Source organism: Prunus mume, linkage group LG3 (genome assembly GCF_029339155.1).
Source record: "Prunus mume cultivar Tortuosa linkage group LG3, ASM2933915v1, whole genome shotgun sequence".
NCBI lineage: Eukaryota > Viridiplantae > Streptophyta > Magnoliopsida > Rosales > Rosaceae > Prunus > Prunus mume.
Genome location: NC_142700.1, coordinates 975,777 through 998,907, shown reverse-complemented (window position 1 = coordinate 998,907; position 23,131 = coordinate 975,777). Strand labels below are relative to the sequence as shown.

Genomic DNA, 23,131 nt, shown 5'->3' with positions numbered 1-23,131 from the left:
TTTAAACAACAAACTCTAGATTTCTCTTCCTACATTACTTTAATTAGTAGTTATGTTTTAATTATTATTTACTTAGTGAATAATTAGTATTTAAATATTTTATTAAAGAAAAAAATTAAAAATAAAATGCTATTTATTAAGTAATATAATTTGTGGAGTTAATTAAAATGTTTAATACTAATTATTCACTAAATAAATACTTAATGAAATTAAATAAATAAGGCTATGATATTATTTAATTACTTAAAGAAAATTTGAAAAAAGCAGCTAAAGATACTAAGTTTATATATATATATTTTTTAAAACCTCTCCCTACAATTTTGTTTCTAATGATTCTGATAAGACATCTCTTCCGACGAAATTTCGTCCACAAAGCTAAATTTCATCGAGAAGTCTAATCCAAAAAATATTTGCCAGACCTGCCGGGAGAGGTTTTTTGCTTTTTTTGTTTTAATTTTTAAAAATATATAATTAGTTTCTTTTCTTTTGTTGTTTGGCCAACTTCTTTAATTTAATATATGTAATTAATTAATATCTTAGTCTTTTTTAATTAGTAATTATTTTTTAATTATTTTTTCTTTAGTGAATATTTAAATATTACTGATTTCATAATTGACTTAATAAATAGTAATTAATTATTTTTTGGACTCTTTTTTTTCAATATTATATAATAATTAAAAATATATGTTTAAAGCGTATAGCCGCATGGCTATAATTTTTAAATATTCGAATATATATAAGGAAATATGACAAAGGGAACTTAAAAAGATAAGCAACCTCTTTGTATCACTTCTCATACACATTCAACACACAAACAAGGGAAAAAGCTAGAAATACATACCGTGGCTAATTGATTCATTATCTCAAGGCTCAACTTTCGTACAATATTTTTACTGTTGATTTAAAGAGTATGGCCGCATGACTATACACTATAAATATAAGATTTTAAAGGTATAGCAGCTATATGATACTCGGTTAAACAAACTGAACTCTATATGTTTTGTGTATGTGCATGGTTAAACGGCAATGGGTTGCCATTGAGCTTCAATCCTGATTTCCTCCTTCATTTTTCTTATAAAGTCTTCGAATTTTTTATTGAGTTCATCTGTCCTGTACTGGTAGTGGCTAACACGATTTGTTTCCAGCTCTGGTGTGTCCATCTCTTCTTCTCCTAGCTTTATCAAAGATTCACTTCCTCCTCCTTTTTCTTCTGCACTAAAAGCTTGAGGTATTTCTTCTGCCTGCAACAGAGCCCCATTTTTATGTTCTTCCTGTTGTCATCTTCTTCTTCTTCTTGTATAGTTGGCGATTCCCCTTCATCTTCACCAGCAGCATAAGCGATGGAGTCATGATCCAGAGACTCATCGTGGGATTCATGATTATTAATAGAGGTGGTGCTGCAACTTGAACTGCAAAGTCTAGGACTAGGCACAGAGATTGCTTAGTTTATGGGTCCACCTCCACCTTACCTATATTTATGTAAATAGTATATTGTATGGGGCAGCAACATTTTCTTTGTAGTCATATTGTTTAAATATAATGTAAGCTTGGTGAGGTAGGATTACGAATATAATCATCATCATGGATTCATGGAACGGATGATCAAGTGACATAAATTCATTGGACAGCAAGCTTTTAAAAAGGAGATAGCTATGACCAGGATCTTCTTGACAAAGCACCTTAATTTGCAAGAATAATCATGCCCTCCAATTACGGGTTCAGCAAAACATCCCCCGTCTAATTAGGAAATGGAAATACATTACGCTTGGCAATGGCATTATGGCAAGCCGATGTTAATGAGGAAACTGACATTATTAATTAATTAATTATTGTATAATTTGAGGAGCCAATCTCTCGCACTCAAATGCATGTACAGAGTACAGACATGATGTATTCACTTCACTTGTACATCTGTTAATTGGTTGGTCACAGCAAAAATAAGTGAGGAAGGCAAGGCATACATATACAATATATTATAATATATTAATTAATTGTCGAAGGAAACATGACCATTGTCTCCCCCTGTGAAGTCTTTGAGTTGGGTTTCTTCAAGCCAGGCAATATTTCAGGCTGGTACTTGGGCATGTATATGGTACAAAAATGTCCAAAACAGAACAGTTGTTTGGGTGACCAACATAGACACCCCACTTTCAAATTCATCAGGAGCTCTTTTGATGACTGGTGAACATGGAAACATTGTCCTTCTTGATCCATCTGGAAATGTCACTTGGTCCTCCAATCACACCCAAGTTTTGAGACCAAATGTCCTGCTTTTGGATATAGGCAATCTTGTGATCAAAGAAGGAACCGAAAACAGCCAAACATTTTTCTGGCAGAGCTTTGATTATCCCACACACATTCTGCTTCCAGCTATGATAGCTCGGATGGAAGTTGAGCACATGTTTAAACAGGTACTTGACCTCGTGGAAAAGATCAGAGGACCCATCAACAGGGGGCTTTTCTATCAAACTAGATCACCATGGCTTCCCGGAGATTTTCGTTTGGGACATGAGGGTATATGCAGATGGTGGCCAAGATCTCAATGTTCTAGGCGGGCTAGGCGGCTGGGGCTAGGCTCGCTAGGCGGTCTAGGCGGTCGCTAGGCTGGCTAGGCTGGGGCTAGGCTCGCTAGGCGGTATAGTCGGTGGCTAGGCGGCCTCTAGGCGGTCTAGGCGGGCGACATGAGGGTATATGCAGATGGTGGCCAAGATCTCTATGTTCTGGGCGGGGGCTAGGCTGGGGCTAGGCTCGCTAGGCGGGCTAGGCGGGCTAGGTGGGCTAGGTGGGCTCTAGGCTGGCGCTGCGCATAGAAAAAAAAAACACCATTTTGGAATCTCCAAGGTCAGGGAAGAGATCACGATGGTGCTATGAGCGAGAGACAGAGAGATGAGGATTGAAGAAGAAGTCTGAGAAGAGGGGCTGGAAGACGGCTCTTGTTAGAGTTAGGGTTTGAGAAGGAAAATTGCATTTATATGTTGAAGAAAAAAAAAAACAAAGGAAGAGATGGGCCCCCGATTACTCCTCATTCTGAAACCCCTTTTATTTTCTCTCTTGTGTATGCAGTGCAGGTGCCAAAGACTGGAAAAGGCAAGAAAAAGGGCTCAACCCGTTAACAAGGAAGGATATTTTATCATCAGCAAGATGTTTCTTCATGGGGATTCAGTTATCATTGTTCTTAGGAGTATTAAGTGAGGTGTATTGTATGTAGCTTTGACAATTCCAATAGACTTGTACAAGTAGAGTTCATGCTGAAGATTTATATGCACTGAAGTTGGGAGCTTTTATATGCACTTTTTTAAATTAAAGCAACTTTCAAGTGGTGTATATTTCTTTGGATTTGTTTGTGAATTTCAGTTTACTTGTATTGAATGCACTTTTTAGTTGTATAGCTCTTGAACAAGACTTAACTCGTTTGAATCTCTTCATGAATTCAATTGATGGTACTTGCACTTCACCATATATAAGTGGTAATCTTAATTTACCTTGTGCAAGACATGGAGAAATTATAGAGTGGTTAGATATCACCACGTAACTGATGATATACTTTCTAGGAAATGTATCTTTCTTACTATTATAACTGAAATTATATACTTTCTTTTGAAAGGAACAATGACAATACATTCTCCCATTAACTATACAAAAGATCATATAGCTTTTTTAAGAACAAAAATAATTTAAATTTGATATCTTGTACATATATATATATATATATATATGAAGCAGCCCTTCATGAAACAAATTGGCCAAATTAATCTTTAATTAATATACAACAAATATGTTATAGTCAACGAGAAAAAATTAACACTAGCTTCTACTTATATTCTATATATGTGCTTGTCTACAACATAAATTGTACTTTAGTTCAACATATTGAATACCTCATGTATCGGACCTCTTGTTGAGTCTTTACTCAAACCCAGTGATTCTGTTGAGTCTTGTTTTCCTAAAAAATACGGACCTCTTGTTTTGGGGCATAGTTGTTTCAATAAGGTAGAATTTCTACCCAATGGGAATTTTGAGAAAAACTTAATTACATTATTGACACAAAGATTATCTGAAGAAATTCCATATTCTGGGTATCGAAGTGAAATCGTTGGTGACAAATCTAAATCTTTAACAACAAAAAATAGTTCTATATATGGGCTAGCTAATGTTGGGACTTTAGTTGAATCACGAGCGCTCTGCATCATGCAAAAGGTGTCTCAATACAGCAAGCCAAAATCTTGGCGAGCGTTGTCGTCTTAGTCGAGAAGCTATAATATGGATGGTTGGTTGCATCCTAAAATATTAAGACACAAAATTCTTTGGTATAATCGACAAGGATAACAGGGTGTATGGGAAAAATCCTCAATGATCTGTTCCTAATTCCAAGTTAATTTCCAATGGCACTAGATCATTTGTTAAATTGATTAACTTCTGAAATTGTTTCCGGACAATTTGTATGCTACTGGAAGCATTCAGGTGACAAAGAGGAATAAAAGGACAAAAAGGATTGATCTTTATAGTTTTGTCGAGTGTACTAGAGACTTGTCACATGAAGATTGCAAGAAGTGCCTTCACGTTGCAATAAGCGAACTTCAAGGTTATAGTCAAAGAATGAGTGGTGGACGTGCTATTTATGAGAGTTGTGACGTCAGATTGAATTTTACATCTAATACTAAAATTTGTTTCTTTCAAATGGAGGTATTTATGAATAAGTAAAAAGATGTGTTAACCTTAAAAGAGATAAAATATTAAATAAATCTCAATTTCAATAGGACTAAATAAATGGGTGTGTAGGACTACATAAATGGGTAAGTACCTAAATAAACTCCCCAACCAGCAAATGATATATATATATATATATATATAGATTGAGGGATCAAAAATTAAGATTTATATATATATAAAGACAATCTTAAGGTTTGTTTGATAACCATTTCATTTTCACTATTTTTGAAACTCATACTCAAATTTTTATTTGAAAAAGAAAAGATATTTGGTAACATATTTTGTTTTCCGTTTTCAAAAAAGTGAAATCAAGTTATCAAAATTACCCTTATTTTTTAAAACAATTTGAAAACCATTTCATTTTCACTATTTTTGTGGAAAATTTTAACATATTTGTTTTCAATGAAATCAAGTTCAAAATTACCCTTATTTTTTAAAACAATTTGCAAGTGTTTTTAGTTTTCAATTTTCTTTTTCATTTTTTGCTCTTTTTCACTCATCAATTTGACATCACCAAGCATGGAATGCATCCGAAGGTACCAGAACTCAGTATTTGGGACCACCTTTAACTACTTTAATTAGTAGTTATGTTTTAATTATTATTCACCTAGTGAATAATTAGTATTTAAATATTTTATCAAAGAATTTTTTTTAAAAAATTAAATACTATTTATTAAGTAATATAATTTGTAAAGTTAATTAAAATAATTAATACTAATTATTCACTAAAGAAATAATAATTAAAATATAATTACTAATGAAAGTGATTAAATAAGGCTAAGTAAGATATGATTTAATTAATAAAAAGAAAGTTTTAACCAAAAAAAAAAATCAATTGACTTAAAGATGCTAAGTATATTATTTCTTTTTAAAATAAACCTCTTCCAAAGAAATTTTGTCGGGAGAGGTCTAATCCGGCAAATATAAATTCATATTTTTATTGTTGGTGCAATGTGGAATTATCTTTAAAGGATAGAATATTTCAACAGTATAGCTGTAGGGCTATACTCTACAAATAAAATATTTCAATAGTATAGTCGAGCGGCAATTCTTGATAAATAGAAATTTTATGTAGTACAGCAGCTGGGCGATACTCTCTAAATAGAAATTTCAAACGTATAGCCGGTATCGGATAGCCGCGCGGCTATACTCTGTAAATAGAGTATTTCAACAAATTTTCAAAGTATAGCCGACCGGCTATACTATGTAAATAGAGTATTTCAATAAATTTTCAAAGTATAGCCGACCGGCTATACTATGTAAATAGAGTATTTCAATAAATTTTCAAAGTATAGCCGACCGGCTATACTATGTAAATAGAGTATTTCAATAAATTTTCAAAGTATAGCCGACCGGCTATACTATGTAAATCGAGTATTTCAATTAATATTTCAACTGTATATGCTTAACTACAAAGACATAATAACCTTCACTCCATCATACCATCTTGATTACTAAATTTATTCAATTATAAAATTACTAAGCTATTCCAAATATGATTCATTCCACCCACTCCCAAGCTCATTCACGTTTGTTTACACTAACCCAAGCAAATCCTGAACGGAAACAACCTGTTCATATACTTGAAGAAGTGTTGGCACTGCACTAACCTGAGAGAAGATGAAATCCATTCCCTGAGGGTTCGAGCATTCAACATAGTTTCGGCTGTTGTAAAGGTCTTCGAAACTACCACAAGTGCAAATATCAAAAGAATATGAATGAACGATAAGAAACCCCACATAGAGCTTAGATTACAAAAGTCAATATGTAGTGATAAAACTAAACTTAATGCTTATCGAGGGTAGTTTCTTGGTTTAACTCTGCAATATTTTGGGCAACTTCAAGCACCACAACTACAACCAACACACAGAATACAGATGGTGGCCAAGATCTCTATGTTCTAGGCGGGGCTAGGTGGGCTAGGCTGGGGCTAGGGTCGCTAGGCGGTCTAGGCGGGCGACATGAGGGTATATGCAGATGGTGGCCAAGATCTCTATGTTCTGGGCGGGGGCTAGGCGGGCTAGGTTGGGGCTAGGCTAGCTAGGCGGGCTCTAGGCGGGCTAGGCTGGGGCTAGGCTCGCTAGGCGGGCTAGGCGGTCGCTAGGCGGGGGCTAGGCGGGCGCTGCGCATAGAAAAAAAAGAAGGCCATTTTGGAATCTCCAATGTCAGGGAAGAGATCACGATGGTGCTATGAGCGAGAGACAGAGAGATGAGGATTGAAGAAGAAGTCTGAGCGAGAGAGAGGGGTTGGAAGACGGCTCTTGTTAGAGTTAGGGTTGAGCAGGAAAATTGCATTTATATGTTGAGGGAAAAAAAAAAACCAAAAGAAGAGATGGGCCCCCGATTACTCCTCATTCTTAAACCCCTTTTATTTTTCTCTCTTGTGTTTTGTTCCACTATTCGGTTCTGTCTTCTTTTATGTTGGTTGGTAGATCTTCATCAATCATCAAAGTTCTTTTTTCTCGTGATATTTGTGTGATCTTTTTGTGTGTGTGTGTGTGTGTGTGTGTGTGTGTGTGTGTGTATGCAGTGCAGGTTCCAAAGACTGGAAACGGCAAGAAAAAAGGCTCAACCCCTTAACAAGGAAGGATAGATTATCATCAGCAAGATGTTTCTCCATGGGGATTCAGTTATCATTGTTCTTAGGAGTATTAAGTGAGGTGTATTGTATGTAGCTTTGAATAATTATACAGAGAATGCGTCTAACATAGTCCCTGAATATGGGCTATGTTTCTTCATGCACCACAACTACAACAAACACACAGAATACAGATTGCTTTAAAAAATAAACACAAAGAAAATTTGAAAGCATGCAAAAGCATGCCATGTCCTAAAATCCTATGTGCTGTATCAAATACAAAATGCTTCTCTATATGTCTTTAACAGATGTATGCATACCTCCTTCAAGAACTATGCCACTGAAATAAACTCATGAACACAGACAATCTCATTGTTCCAATCAGGTAGGTCCTAAAATGAAGGAGCTGAAAGAAAATATTAAAGTTCGAACTTACGCCCTCATCTTGGAAGGACTTGTTCCATCAGCACCAACTATTGATCTTGACATCTGATGTAAATCTATCAGAAATAAATGAACAAAATATAACTTAATCAGAGCTAACTTGGTCTTAGAATGGTAGGTTTTAATAAAATTTCTCAAGATGCAACACAAATGTTTCAGAAATGAGTACAGCTATGTTTAACATCAGATATAGCAGATGAGGATAATTATAAATGACACACAAATTAAGTGTTATGTTTGCTTTAGGTGAACCAGAAGATGCTACTAAGGTTGAATCCCATACTCAAACTCATACAGATCGGACTATGGAGATCTAACAAGACATGTTAGCATTGAAATTGAATGAAAATATGGAAAAATGGGTACAAGTACTCAACCAATGGATTTCCCTGTCCCCATCCATTTCAAGTTCATGCATTCTTTAGCTCATGTCCTGAAGATAACACATAAAACAACAAAAGTGGATACTCACGGAATGTAAACAAGTAGCTCAAGATCACCCTCATTGCTCTCCAAGTGTTCCTGTGGCAGAAAGTAGGATCAGATGGGCTTCATATGACTAGTAATTGGAACATAAATTAAAACCAATATATGCATGGTAAACCTGAACTGAATCTCAACCAATGATTCAGTAATTCCTTGGCCGAATATGAGTGTTTTTCCTCTTCTACAGCAACTGTATTATCTTGCATCTCTCTGGGAGTTTTTGATTTACTCTTCTTACCCATCTTATGGATCCAAAAGCTGCATTTCACCCAGATTACATTACTGGGAATTGACAAAAATGTATTTGCAGAGATGCTAGACTCGCCAGGAAAAAATAAATCGGAAGGAAAAAAAAAAAAGCCATTCAAGTTTTTGAAAAATCAGGCGCCTATGCAGGCTAGGTGGTTTTTTTTCTTATTAAAAAAAAAAAAAACCGCGCGGCTATACTATTTTTTTTCTCTCTAGAGTTGATGCCATTTTGGAGTTAGCATCAAATGGCATTCGTTTTCTCTGTAAATGGCCACAGGACCTTAATTCTAGTTGAGTGGTATAGAATGACATGCTTTATAATTCTTTCCTATTAGATTTCTCCTCTCTTTTCTTTCGAAATTGAAATTGGAGTGATAGTTGGTCATTTGATTCTGATGATATTGGTTGAATGCAAGCAACTTCCAAGGTTCACCCTAATTTACGGAAACCAAGGAGTGGCTTAGACCCGATGAACAATGACCTTCCAAGCACCAACCTTGAAGACTCTATATCCTGCTTTGATTTTTCCAAGAATGATTCATGTCTCATATCAGCAACAGGAGGGATGATCTCCATTTTTGAGATGAAAACGTTTAAGGTAAACCCAACACAAATAGTATTCTTGAAATTTTCTTTTCCCAGCCAAAACTTCCCAAATCTTGTTTGTCAATATGCTTAGGTTCTGTTTGCAAATTTCTCATGTTCTAACTCATTGTACTCATACAAATCTGTTGCGTAAAAATGCAGACGATGAAGAAAGTCATGCCACCGCCACAGAGGCAACATGTCTTGCTTTTCACCCCCGAGATGACAGTATAGTTGCCATTGGCATGGACAATTCCACCATTGTAATATATACAATCTCCACTCAGACGAGGTAGTTTGTTTGTTCTTGTAAAAAAAAAAAAACAAATCATGCTCAATGTTGTGATGAATCAAACCCGAAAAGAGTCATTGCCTTGATTTATATTTTTTGGGGGTTACAAGGAAGCTTGAGGGTCACGCCAAAAGAGTCACTAGCCTTGCCTTCTCGAACACACTGAATGTACTAGTTTCTTCTGGTGCTGATGCACATTGGAAACTACAATATTACTTTCAGACGTGGCTTCTACTCTAATGTGACTTCTGTTATTTAACGATCAACGTCGTTTTGTCCCTGCGGATTTATGTGTGGGGTGCTACTGGGTGTGAAAAACACAAAAGCAAATTGTTGCAGATTCCAGATGGGAAGGAGTTGAAATCATTGTCATATACTTACATCCAAATTCATGAGAATGAGCTGCACCTCATTGCCATAAACAAGACTCACCTTGCAGTGTATGAAGTGAGAGAACTAGCATGTGTTTAGGGGGAGGGGAGGCTACCCCATCCCAAGGTCAGGGCATACCAAGGCCTCTTTGAGGAACTATTTGGCTTTTTTAATTCTTCACTTTGGGATTCAAAACACAAGGCCCAAGAAGGGATCAGGCCACTCAATGCTTCGCCATGATTTTTTTTTTTCATATAAAGATGTAGTCACCGCCCCTTCGAAAGTATATGATACTAACCTATACAAATTGTGTATCAATTTTTACTTTGCCTGGCATTGCAAATGCTCAAAAAGAGCCTGCATATTTTACCATTGATTTCAAGAAAGATAAGGTTCTTTTTGAAAATTCTGCAAGCTAAGTATTCTTCAAGTGGTCACACTATCTCTAGGAGGTTTTCCCTTAGGAATGACCGTCCGGTAGTTGTGGCATCACAAATGTAAAACAGAGATTAGAGGCCTGCCACCTTTTTGGCTTTGACCGGCAATATTATCATCTCCTGATTCACTTTTATATGTGTTGTTGCATAAGGAACCTGTTGTGTCAAACTTTTCACATGGGCACTTTACCATCATCGCCAAAACAAAACTGAGCATGGCACATCATTGTGCTGTGGTGGCTTGCAAATTCTCCTTTCCATAGAGAAAACGAACCATCAACGTAACCAGCAAAGGAGATAAAAGATCAAGAGTCCTGAAAATTCCAAGAAATGGATCTCCTTGTAGAAAGGTCCTAATGCATACATCATGTGATTAACTTGCATATCAGATGTAAATATCAAATAATTTGGCATGCAAAGCAAGGCAAAAAGTAAATGAAATCAGCAGAAGACAAGGTCCATGGATGCATCTAACAAAACATTAGCTTATTTGTTTTGGTTGTCAAATGGCTACAGCATTCCTAAGTTATTACATACATTTGGCTCTTTACATATCAGGTCAGTATTAAAATTCCATTTACTGATTTCGGTTCATCATCATATCACATTAGTCCCACCAGTTTTAACTCAAAGTTTATTCTCAAGTCTCCACTAAGGTTGCACCAAATTTCAGTTTGTATATTTGTTTATCCAAAAGGATTCCAAATCTGCTTCAAATATTTGTTCTGTAGACAAGTTCATATAATTCCAAATGTATATACTTGTATAAAATACCTATGTAATTTGAATATGAACTGTATGCCATACGACTAATTGCATTGAAAAGCCAATCAAAGGATTTAGTAGAAATAACCAGATTCAAAATTAAATCTTGCTAAACCTCAAACAGTATTTCTTTGGTCTATAGGATTAACTTCTTGTAACCGGCATTAGTAAAGCAGGGAAATTTCTACTCTTATCAAACTCATGAGATCAGAAGTCACATAAACTGACTACCAACACCTCAACTACAGAGGGACAAAATTATGAATAAAGACATGCTTAATATTTTATTAACACATCAAAGAATCATAATTTCTTATAAACTCTATCTCTGAGCCTGCATTCTATATGAATAACTAACACTGCCAAAACCATAAAAAACAAACAACATAATGCATTAAGTCACCAAACATACATGCCAGCTAAAAAACAGGAGAAAAAAAAGAGAGTAAATCTTACTGCTTGTAACTTAGATTTCTCCTCTCTTTCCTTTCAAATTTCTCAAGATGCAACACAAATGTTTCAGAAATGAGTACAGCTATGTTTAACATCAGATGTAGCATATGAGCACAAGAACAAAAGATAATTATAATTGACTCACAAATTAAGTGTTATGTTTGTTTTAGGTGAACCTGGAGATGCTACTAAGGTTGAAACTTGAATCCCATACTCAAACTCATACAAATCCGACTATGGAGATCTAACAAGACATGTTACCTCTCAAATTGAATGAAAATATGGAAAAATGGTTATAACACTAGTCAAACAATGGATCTCCCTGTCCCCATCCATTTCATGTTTATGCATTCTTTAACTCATGTCCTGAAGATAACACATAAAACAACAAAAGTGGATACTCACAGAATGTAAACAAGTAGCTCAGGATCACCCTCATTGCTCTCCAAGTGTTCCTGTTGCAGAAAGTAGGATCAGATGAGGCTTAATATGCCTAGTAATTGAAACATAAATTAAAACCAAAATATATGCATGGTAAACCTGAACTGATCTCAACCAATGATTCTACAATTTCTTGGCCAAAGATGAGAGTTTTTCCTCTTCTACAGCAGCTGTACTATCTTGCTTCTCTCTGGGAATTTTTGATTTACTCTTTGTGCCCATCTTACGGATCCAAAAGCTGCATTTCACCCAGATTACATTACTGAGAATTGACAAAGATGAAATTTAAAAAGAAAAAATTCAAAAGAAGAGATGACTCAACAATTGGAGCCCCAGAAAGCAGCATACTCCTTTTGGGTCAGTTTGTAAACAATCAAAACAACTAGAGGAACATGAAACTGAATATTTAGGTAAGAGAATATTTGTTCATCATCAGCTTCCTAGCAACCAAACATAACATAAACCAAAACAGAAAACAGAAAATACTTATTTTCAATTGAAATTTCTCAGCTTCTCATTAACTCTGTCTCTGGCAATTCAGATATCAAGGATGGTCTACACAAACGGAGCTGATGCCATTTTGGTGTTAGCATCAAATGGCATTCATTTTCTCTGGAAATGGCCACAGGACCTTAATTCTAGTGGAGTGGTAAAGAATGACATGCTTTATAATTCTTTCCTATTAGATTTCTCCTCCATTTCCTTTCGAATTGAAACCGAAGTGACAGTTTGTCATTTGATTCTGATGATGTTGATTGAATCCAGGCAACTCCCAAGGTTCACCCTAATTAATGGAAACCAAGAAGTGGCTTAGAGCTGATGAACAATGACCTTCCCAGCACCAACTCTGAAGAAGAGGCCATGTCCTGCTTTGATTTGTCCAAGAATGATTCATATCTCATATCACCAACAAGAGGGATGATCTCCATTTTTTAGTATTTGCAGAGATGACAGACCAGCTCGGAAAAAAGAAATCTTTTATATAAAACAAACGACATTCAAGTTTTTGAAAAGTGGGCGCCTTAGGCGGGCTAGGCGGTTCTATTTTTAATTTTATTTTAATAAACATAGCCGTACGGCTATACCTTTTGAATATATTATTTATTTAAACGGTACACAGTGCGCCATGAATAATATATTTAAATATTAAAGCCGCCCGTACTTTTAAAGAAATTATATTTTCTGTGATTTTCCTTTATCAATAAGAGTAGTTTAAAACATTATCCATTACTATTATGCCATACCCGAGTCTTTATTGTCCCCTTTTGATTTTTTTTACTTATTACCCATAGAAATAATTTAGCATTTTCCCATTCAATACTTGTATTATATACGTAAGTACGTATTTTTCAATAATACTTTCGTTTTCTGTACACGTCTTAAAGACTCGGTAAAATACATATATATTTTTTTAAAAGCAAACATACAATATATGTATTGTACATGTACATATATATTATTCATGTTTAATACACAAGTTTTTTTACAAAATTTTCAATAATACACAAAATTTTCACATATTATTGAATAAAAACAATATATATATTAAAATATTATATAGTTGCCGAAATTTTTAGTTGTAACTTGCTAAAATTTTTTTGAATAAATCACGTACGTATTTTTCCCATTCCGTATTTTACTAACTATGAAAGAATGTGAGAGGCTAAGATTATTTCTTGTTATAACAATAATGCAAGATAGTGAACTTTCGAAATCTCTTCTAGCCAGAACAACAATTTCAAACAAAGATGTATGAGTATAGTAGTAAGAGGTGGTAGTATTCTTTTTGTAAAAAAAAATATAGAACAAGAGATTAGGCGAAATTAGCTCTTCAGTATCGGTTATCGAATGCACAAACATCCACAACCCTCAAAGAAGGGACCAACACATTTCGAGAGCCCCCGCCCATCCCCTTGATCATAATTTCATTAATATAAAAGAAACATATAAAGAAAACACGTACAGCAGGGGGACCAAACCAAAACCTTGCAGAAAAGAAAGACAGTGACATAAAGGCACAGCAACATGCGGACCCAAAAAACCAAAACTTTGGAGGAGTAAACAAAAAGAGACTAAGTAAAACGGTAACTGGGCATGCCTACCTGGTCTCGACGACGAAGACAAAATAAATGAAGATGCAATGTCCCACCACGTGAACCCAAAGCCCTGAACATCGTGATTTGCCGAAGTGTCAACTCTATGATTACCCTTGCGAAATATATGAGAAATCTTAAACAACATGTACTGGAGACGATGCAAGCAATTCTGCCAATCAAATCACAAGTGCCAAGGGACCAAATGAGGAGGAGCGAAAGAATTGAGTAACTAATAACGAATCAGTTTCAATCCAGACATTATGCCAAGCATGAAGCCAAGCAAGCTTAATGGCCTTGATGACATCCAAAACTTCAACATGTACCGCACTAGGGACATCTAAATTGGAGCAAAATGCCCTAAGTACACAACCATGATAATCTCGAAACACACCACCACTACTTACTTTACCAAAGTTACTTTTGCGAGTGCCATCAGTATTAATTTTGACCGAACCAAAGCAAGGGGGATGCCACGTAACCTCAATAATTTTGGGATTAGGGCTGGGTCTACAGCGCACCCCAAAATGAACGAATAGTACACAAGTCACACACATTGTTCGACATATGACCCTTGGCCAAAGTACTAGAGGCACGCACATGATAAATGGTACAAGCAAGCAAAATAAACTGTAGAAACCTTTGAGTAGAATATTTTATAAGTATAGCCGCCCGGCTATACTCTTGAAACAACAAACTTTGGATTTCTCTTTTTACATTACTTTAATTAGTAGTTATGTTTTAATTATTATTTACTTAGTGAATAATTAGTATTTAAATATTTTATTAAAGAAAATAATAAAAAATAAAATGCTATTTATTAAGTAATATAATTTGTGGAGCTAATTAAAATGTTTAGTACTAATTATTCACTAAATATATACTAATGAAATTAAATAAATAAGGCTATGATATTATTTAATTACTTAAAGAAAATTTGAAAAAAACAGCTAAAGATACTAAGCTTATATATATATATATTAAAAACCTCTCCCGACGAATATTTGCCGGATAAGACCTCTTCCGATGAAATTTCGTCCACAGAGCTAATTTTCATCGGGAGAGGTCTAATCCAGTAAATATTTGCCGGCATAGACCTGTTGTCGAGAGAGGTTTTTTGCTTTTTTTGTTTTAATTTTTAAAAATATAAAATTAGTTTCTTTACTTGTGTTGTTTGGCCAACTTCTTTAATTTAATATATGTAATTAATTAATATCTTAGTCTTTTTTAATTAGTAATTATTTTTTCATTAGTGAATATTTAAATATTACTGATTTCATAATTGACTTAATAAATAGCAATTAATTATTTTGTGAACTTTTTTTTTTCAATATTATATAATAATTAAAACATAATATGTTTAAAGGGTATAGCCGCATGGCTATAATGTTTAAATATTCGAATATATATAAGGAAATATGACAAAGGGAACTTAAAAAGAGAAGCAACCTCTTTGTATCACTTCTCAAACACATTCAACACACAAACAAGGAATAAAGCTAGAAATACATACCGTGTCTAATCGATTCATTATCTCAAGGCTCAACTTTCCTACAGAGAAATCCATATTTTTAACGTTGATTTCAAGAGTATGGCCGCACGGCTATACGCTATATTAATGGTTATATGTTTAATGGTTAAACGGCAATGGGTTGCCGTTGAGCTTCAATCCTGATTTGCTCCTTCATTTTTCTTATAAAGTCTTCGAATTTTTTTATTGAGTTCATCCGCTCTGTGGTAGTGGCTAACACGATTTGTTTCCAGCTCTGGCGTGTCCATCTCTTCTTCTCGTTGCTTTATCAAAGATTCACTTCCTCCTCCTTTTCTTTTGCGCTAAAAGCTTGAGGTATTTCTTCTGCCTGCAACAGAGCCCCATTTTTATGTTCTTCCTGTTGTCCATCTCCGTCGTCATCTTCTTCTTCTTCTTGTATAGTTGGCGACTCCCCTTCATCTTCACCAGCAGCATAAGCGATGGCGTCATGATCCAGAGACTCATCGTTGGATTCATGATTATTAATAGAGGTGGTGCTGCAACTTGAACTGCAAAGTCTAGGACTAGGCACAGATATGCTTAGTTTATGGGTCCACCTCCACCTTTCCTATATTTATGTAAATAGTATATAGTATGGGGCAGCAACATTTTCTATATGGTCATATTGTTTAAATATAATGTAAGCTTGGTGAGGTAGGATTACGAATATAATCATCATCACGGATTCACGGAACGGATGATCAAGTGGCATAAATTCATTGGACAGCTAGCTTTTAAAAAGTAGATAGCTATAGATAATAGACAGAGAAGTTTGACCCCAGGATCTTCTTGACAAAGCACCTTAATTTGCAAGAATAATCATGCCTTCCAATTACGGGTTCATCAAAACATCCCCCATTTAATTAGGAAATGGAAATACATTACGCTTGGCAATGGCATTATGGCAAGCCGATGTTAATGAGGAAACTGACATTATTAATTGATTAATTATTGTATAATTTCAGGAGCCAATCTCTCGCACTCAAATGCTTGTCCAGAGTACAGACATGATGTATTCACTTCACTTGTACTTCTGTTAATTGGTTGGTCACAGCAAAAATAAGTGAGGAAGGCAAGGCATACATATATAATATATATAATATATTAATTAATTGTCGAAGGAAACATGACCATTGTCTCCCCCTGTGAAGTCTTTTTGTCCAAAACAGAACAGTTGTTTGGGTGACCAACATAGACACCCCACTTTCAAATTCATCAGCAGCTCTTTTGATGACTGGTGAACATGGAAACATTGTCCTTCTTGATCCATCTGGAAATGTCACCAGGTCCTCCAATCACACCCAAGTTTTGCGTCCAAATGTCCTGCTTTTGGATATAGGCAATCTTGTGATCAAAGAAAGAACCGAAAACAGCCAAACATTTTTCTGGCAGAGCTTTGATTATCCCACACACATTCTGCTTCCAGATATGATGCTTGGATGGAAGTTAAGCACATGTTTAAACAGGTACTTGACCTCGTGGAAAAGCTCAGAGGACCCGTCAACAGGGGACTTTTCTATCAAACTAGATCACCATGGCTTCCCGGAGATTTTCCTTTGGGACATGAGGGTATATGCAGATGGTGGCCAAGATCTCTATGTTCTAGGCGGGGGCTAGGCGGGCTAGGCTGGGGCTAGGCTCGCTAGGCGGTCTAGGCGGCCTCTAGGCGGTCTAGGCGGGCGACATGAGGGGATATGCAGATGGTGGCCAAGATCTCTATGTTCTGGGCGGGGGTAGTCGGGCTAGGTTGGGGCTAGGCTCTCTAGTTGGGCTAGGCGGGCTAGGCGGTCACTAGGCGGGCTCTAGGCGGTCTAGGCGGGCGCTGCGCATAGGAAAAAAAAACACCATTTTGGAATCTCCAAGGTCAGGGAAGAGATCACGATGGTGCTATGAGCAAGAGACAGATAGATGAGGATTGAAGAAGAAGTCTGAGCGAGAGAGAGGGGCTGGAAGACGGCTCTTGTTAGAGTTAGGGTTTGAGAAGGAAAATTGCATTTATATGTTGAAGAAAAAAAAAAAAACAAAAGAAGAGATGGGCCCCCGATTACTCCTCATTCTGAAACCCCTTTTATTTTCTCTCTTGTGTATGCAGTGCAGGTGCCAAAGACTGGAAAAGGCAAGAAAAAAGGCTCAACCCGTTAGCAAGGAAGGATATTTTATCATCAGCAAGATGTTTCTCCATGGGGATTCAGTTATCATTGTTCTTAGTATTAAGTGAGGTGTATTGTATGTAGCTTTGACAATTCCAATAGACTTGTACAAGTAGAGTCCATGCTGAAGATTTATATGCACTGAAGTTGGGAGCTTTTATATGCACTTTTTTAAATTAGAGCAACTTTCAAGTGCTGTATATTTCTTTGGATTTGTTTGTGAATTTCAGTTTACTTGTATTGAATGCACTTTTTAGTCATACAGTTCTTGAAAGGAACATGACCACGTAAACTGATGATATACTTTTTAGGAAATGTGTCTTTCTTACTATTATAACCCAAATTATATACTTTCTTTTGAAAGGAACAATGACAACACATTGTCCATTAACTATACAAAAGATCATATAGCTTTTTTCAGAACTAAAATAATTTAAATTTGATATCTTATACATACATATATATGTGTATATATATGAAGCAGCCCTTCATGAAACAAATTGGCCAAATTAATCTTTAATTAATATACAACTAATATGTTATAGTCAACGAGAAAAAATTAACACTAGCTTCTAATTATATTATATATATATATATGTGCTTGTTGAAATTGGTACTTAGGTGAGGAGGGGTAAATTTAAAAGATATTCAACCAAGAACGCAGCAAACTTCACACACTCTAGACCTTGACCAAATACTCTTATGACTAGTCAACTGTCATATATGAATTATACCAAATAATAACATACACAGAGCACACCAAGATGTACCTGCAAGCCTAGAGAATTACTAGTGACAACCTAGGCACTGAAGGACCCACAATCTAGGCATCCTTGTGCTAGCAACAACTATGGTGAAAGTGTGTGAGACCAAACAGCAGAATCAAGCAAACACCAAACAAGAAAAAGATGACTAGTCAATCAGCACAAACCTGCATGACTAGTCAATCACAAGAACACAAACCCAGAAAATTTACAGAGTTTGAAACTGAAACTGCTTACCCAGAAACCCACCATTGGGAAAAGCTGGGGTCATCAACCGACCAGTGCAATCCACTAAGTAGAAAAAGATTCTTACAAAGGAACACAAGCAAGCTCAAGAAAAACCTAGATCTATTTAGGAAGATGAGCTATACCTCCTTTGTGCAATCTTCTTCTCCAACTTAGCAAAGCTTGAAGCTCGATTCCTTCATGGCAATGGCAGCTCCTTCTCCAGCTGCTCATTCCATGGCACTAGCTTGCAAGCTCCAACACAAACCGAAACCAAAATTTGGATTCAAAGGAGAATGACCAATTTCTTCAAGAAACCATACTCTTGAAGAAATCAATCTTGAATCTGACCTAGATATAAATGAGAGAATGATTTAAGTAGCTAGATGCAGATTCGTGTTTCAAATGCAGTTTTTCAAAAAGAAATCAATTGAAAAACTCATAGATGAAATAAGATGGTTCTCTCGAGGAAGAAGAAGCGAAAGATGGCAAGCCAAACTTTCCAAAACTTCCACCCAAAACAGACAACCACCAAATGACCAAAAACGTAGCCTTTACAGCCAAAAAATTCCTTAGGTCGAAAGTCCAGATGGCAGCAGAGAGAGAGAAAGAGGAATAGGACAAAACAGTTTGTTATCCAGCTGGAAATCCTACAGAGCAAGGATGACTAGTCATCTGAGAAACGGATGACTAGTCATCATTTTTATGAAGACTGTTTTATGAAATGATATGCAATGCACAATACCTTTGTCAAATTGCATAAACCTCCATACAGCAGAAGTTAGAGAAGAGCACCAAGAAAGGTTTTCCTTAATCTAAACTTGAGCTTGATAAATAACAACACACATCCTATTACAAAGTTGTCAAGGGAAGCCAAAAGAAAATAGTAAAAACCATACATTAACAATCTCCCCCTTTTTGGCTTTCCTTGACAACACACTCTCTAAAAACACTCAACCCAAAACCGAGATTAAGGAGATGATGGAGTGAAGGTACCTGCAAGAACAACCAATCTTCTAGGCACAAAAACAAGCATATTATCACAGAATTTTTAAAAAAATATGCAATGTGGGGTTGAGAGTGTTCTCCCCCTTGTTGATAAGGAAAGTGCAAAAAGGCAGAGAAATAGAAACAACATACAAAAGTAACCACAGAGTGATAGGCATATATGAACAAGGTTAACAGCAAATAACTTAGATTGATGACTAGTCAAATAACAGTTGTTTAAAACAGTACAGAACATAGATTTATGACTAGTCAAATACTAGTTGTTCAAAACAGGACAGAACAACTCCCCCTATCAAAATGCACAGACTAATCACAATGTGATTACAAAATAACTCCCCTACCGACCTGCGGAGGGTACAAGATTAAAACCACTACACAAATAGAAACTCCCCCTAAAGCAAAAACACCCCATTTAGAAAACATACTCCCCCTGAGTATCATATAGCATAAAGGAATTAACCTTTGACGTACTCATTGCTTAACTTTCCATAAATAGCCAACAAACACAAAAGTGCATCAAAGCTAAAGAGAATAAGAAATGGAGCATAAGTTGCAAGGAATCATACCTAAAGCAATTAAAATCAAGTGGCTGAATTTAATTTCAATGTGTACACATTACACATAAAGAAACTCCCTTAAAAAGATAGAGTTTCAAACATATTTATCAAAACAAGGGACAATCAATGAATTTTTCTTTACACACCATAGTACAAAATCAAGACAAAGTACTAAGGTTTCAAAATTTAAGGCATCAATCATTGTCAATTTGAAGAAAGCACCAAGCAAGATGAACCCTAAATTTTTGCTCAAGATTGAGGACATGCGAGAAAGAACACAAGACATAAGTCTCTAGGTTGTCCAAAAACACAACATAGCTTCCAAAAAGCACAAGAAGAAGAGAGTGGACTAGTGAAACGGACTAGTCACGCATGTCCAAATTTAAGGTGGCATCAAAAGACCAACAACCTCATAGACACAACCAAGAATAAAAGAGAGCAAATCAATCAAGATAAGGCTTAGAAGGCAACATTGATGTATGAAAATGATAAAAAGAATCAGCAAGAATGTTGCCAAAACACATGCATCTCAAAGAAACTCCCAACAAAATAAATTAGCCAACAATCCAAAACTCATATAGCACAAAGAAACTCGTAAGGATTTCAAGACCAACTTATTAAGGTGAGTGGTCATAGACCAAAGTGGCATCATCCAAACACAACCACACATAAACACAGTAGATGTTGAAATGTATGTGTAAATGAGACAAGGAGAAGACAAGTGAGCCTTTGTGCTTTGTGTCATAACCAATGGTCTTAGTTCTTAGAGAGTGAAAATTAATTTCACCAAAAGGCACAAGATCCCTATTAAGCATACAGCATGACTTGATGGCCAGAGACATAGCTAAACAATAAGAGACAAGACCAGATACACGGTCAGAAACGAAAATAGATCATGATGACTAGTCAACCACAATCAGCGTATGCATATAGTGACTAGTCAACCAGAGCAGTAATCACAATAAGCATCATGTTTAGTATCGACCTTATAGAAGATGAAGGACTTTGCTAATACACAGAGAAGCACTAGCAAACATATCAAGTGACCAGGGATGTTCAGCAATCATTGTCTAGACCAAGTCTTCAAGCACATGAATTAAAAAAGAAAAGAATTAAAGGCCTATGCCGAGATCAATCCTAACAAGATGTAAGCAGTTCATAACATTACAAAGTGTTCCAAGGACAAGCAAATGACAAGCTCCCTTTCATGGAAAAATCACAAAGTGCAATAGACCTATAAATGCAAACATGAGATTGCAGCCAAGACAATCATCATTCGAGTTACATAAAGCAACAACATCAATAGAAGACTACTCAAAAGTGACTTAAGGAACCCATAAGAGAGACAACCAGGTCACATATGGTAACATGGGTCAAATCTAAGAAGGACTAAATACCTTAAGACCAAACTAATACTGACCAATGACTAGTATATATGACTAGTCATATGGGCTCAGAAGACAAACACCAACATTACTTAAACAAGCAAACTCACAGATTTCTCAAATGTGTGACCAAACCCATGACATGTCAATGAAGAAGCTTCACTAAAGCAAAGTATGGACTATCACAGCCAAATAGATACAAGAGAGACTACCAAGTAGTCAATGACTCCAAAGTATGCTCACAAATGCATACAATAAGACTCAACACAGTCCAAACCACATCAAAAGAAAAGAGCTTGAATGACATAAAGTGTAGAGCCCCTTTAAGCACAACAAATAACACAACAAAATGCAACCAATAATGAATCAGTGAGACACAAAGAATGCTAGATTGGATGACTAGTCATGCGAGGCGAAATGATTTCCAAAAGCTAGCATGAAACACATTGACCCAAGACATAGCATACAAAGAGATATCCAAGCATAATAAGCCATATTGAGATGGAAGCAACTAGAATTTGAATTAGAAAACGACATGCAATAGAATAACATGCATCTCCATAACATGTGCTTAGGTTATTTGGAAAACACAAATAGGAAATTGTTAATCTATTGCCAAGGCAATATATGCACTCAATTCCCAAAATCAATGAGACACATAAGTTAGAACTTCTCATGAAGCTTAGAGTAAGGAGTTTGGGAAAATGAGGTCTAATTCAATATGAGCTTCAATAATGATTTCCAAGAGTTGCATGAGACTTTCCAAGCATCAAATCTAATATAAGTTCTAGAAATCAAGGCATAAACCCTACCAAGAAATGTGATCCAAAAGTTGACATTTATCAATATTTTAGAAAGGCATAGCACACTTGCTTGTACAATTTTGCTTTTCTATTTGATGATGTACAATGCTTTTCCAAGCGCTTTTACCTTTTTATAAAAAATGAAGTATAGCACACTTGCTTGTCCGAAAATGCTTTTTCTATATTTGTGGACATTGCTTTTCCAAGGCTTTTACTCCAACAATTTATTTGCATTTTGATTTCCAAATGGATCAAAAGATCAAGGTAGAGAGACAACTACAAGTGATCTTAGACACTTTATAGATAGCTCAAAGCATATCATGCAACCCAAGTATATTCAACAAAAAATGCTCAAAATTGTAGACAAGAATGGGGATAACTCTTTCACACCTACAACATCATGAAAAGACTTCCACTCATAAGAATCATGCATCTTGAGAGAAGAGAGCTTACATGCAATTTATTAACACAAACAAAATGGAAATTCATATTATGAGCACATGAAATTGAAAATACAAGTTAATCCATTTTGCACAACCCAATAGAAGGAAATCAATACCTTCAAGTATCTAGCGGTTGAAGAAGAAAAAAAAAAATAAAAAATAGCTAGTTGCTTCTCAATAGACACAAATTGCAAGGCAAGGCAATTACTAAGATCTCTTGTGCAAGAAAATGTCTTAAGTCAATTAGTCAAATGTCACCAAGTTCTTACATAAAGCATGGAATTTAGTTGGACTCAAGATTCAAAGGATTGTGAGGGAGATGACTAAAAGACATGCACACAATGACCACATCTTTCTAAA

The 23,131-nt window shown here is 35.7% G+C and overlaps 1 pseudogene; it reads left to right on the top strand.

Annotated features, from left to right (window-relative positions):
• Positions 1-16,666: 16,666 nt before the first annotated feature.
• On the top strand, positions 16,667-17,053 carry LOC148918360 (S-locus-specific glycoprotein BS29-2 pseudogene; annotated as a pseudogene).
• Positions 17,054-23,131: the final 6,078 nt, after the last annotated feature.